We start from the raw sequence: 1,791 nt of genomic DNA, 5'->3' as shown, positions 1-1,791 counted from the left end.
GAATTGAATAGAAGAACAATAGTAATTGCATTAATACTCGAGGTACAGCAGAGCTCCACACCTTAATCTATGGTGTGTAGAATCTCCACCGTTGGAAATACATAAGAACAAGGTCTAGGCATGGCCGTGAGGCCAGCCTCCCAATGATCTAAGATAGCATAAGAATAAAGATAGCTACCGAGATGAAAATACAATAGCAAAAGGTCTTATTTATATAGAACTAGTAGCCTAAGGTTTACAAAGATGAGTAAATGACATAAAAATCCACTTCCGGGCCCACTTGGTGTGTGCTTGGGCTGAGCATTGAAGCATTTTCGTGTAGAGACTTCCCTTGGAGTTAAACGCCAGCTTTTATGCCAGTTTGGGCGTTTAACGCCGGGCAGTTTTGAGCTGATTTGGAACGCCAGTTTGGGCCATCAAATCTCGGGCAAAGTATGGACTATTATACATTGATGGAAAGCCCAAAATGTCTAATTTCCAACGCCGTTGAGAGCGCGCCAATTGGGTTTCTATAGCTCCAGAAAATCCACTTCGAGTGTAAGGAGGTCAGAATCCAACAGCATCTGCAGTCCTTTTTAGCCTCTAAATCAGATTTTTGCTCAAGTCCCTCAATTTCAGCCAGAAAATACCTGAAATCACAGAAAAATACACAAACTCATAGTAAATTCCAGAAAAATGAATTTTAACTAAAAACTAATAAAAATATACTAAAAACTAACTCAAACATACTAAAAATATACTAAAAACAATGCCAAAAAGCGTATAAATTATCCGCTCATCACAACACCAAACTTAAATTGTTGCTTGTCCCCAAGCAACTGAAAATCAAATGAGATAAAAAAAGAAGAGAATATACAATGAATTCCAAAAATATCTATGAAGATCAGTATTAATTAGATGAGCGGGACTTTTAGCTTTTTGCCTCTGAACAGTTTTGGCATCCCACTCTATCCTTTGAAATTCAGAATGATTGGCTTCTTTAGGAACTCAGAATCCAGATAGTGTCATTGATTCTCCTAGTTAAGTATGATGATTCTTGAACACAGCTACTTATTGAGTCTTGGCCGTGGCCCAAAGCACTCTGTCTTCCAGTATTACCACCGGATACATACATTCCACAGACACATAATTGGGTGAACCTTTTCAGATTGTGACTCAGCTTTGCTAGAGTCCCCAATTAGAGGTGTCCAGGGTTCTTAAGCACACATTGGATTGCCTCCCAACAAGCGCTTCTTTAATGTCAGTAGCTTGACAGTGAGCACTCATGGAGCCTCACAGATACTCAGAGCCATGTTGGAACCTCCCAACACCAAACTTAGAGTTTGAATGTGGAGGTTCAACACCAAACTTAGAATTTAGTTGTGGCCTCCCAACACCAAACTTAGAGTTTGACTGTGGGGGCTCTGTTTGACTCTGTTTTGAGAGAAGCTCTTCATGCTTCCTCTCCATGGTGACAGAGGGATATCCTTGAGCCTTAAACACAAAGGATTCTTTATTCACTTGAATGATCAATTCTCCTCTATCAACATTAATCACAGCCTTTGCTGTGGCTAGGAAGGGTCTGCCAAGGATGATGGATTCATCCATGCACTTCCCAGTCTCTAGGACTATGAAATCAGCAGGGATGTAATGGTCTTCAAATTTTACCAGAACATCCTCTACAAGTCCATAAGCTTGTTTTCTTGAATTGTCTGCCATCTCTAGTGAGATTTTTACAGCTTGCACCTCAAAGATCCATAGCTTCTCCATTACAGAGAGAGGCATAAGGTTTATGCTTGACCCTAGGTCACA

The sequence above is a fragment of the Arachis duranensis genome, chromosome 5 (genome assembly GCF_000817695.3).
Source record: "Arachis duranensis cultivar V14167 chromosome 5, aradu.V14167.gnm2.J7QH, whole genome shotgun sequence".
Taxonomy (NCBI): Eukaryota; Viridiplantae; Streptophyta; class Magnoliopsida; order Fabales; family Fabaceae; genus Arachis; species Arachis duranensis.
The sequence above is the reverse complement of the archived record's forward strand: the minus strand, read 5'-3'. Positions refer to the sequence as shown.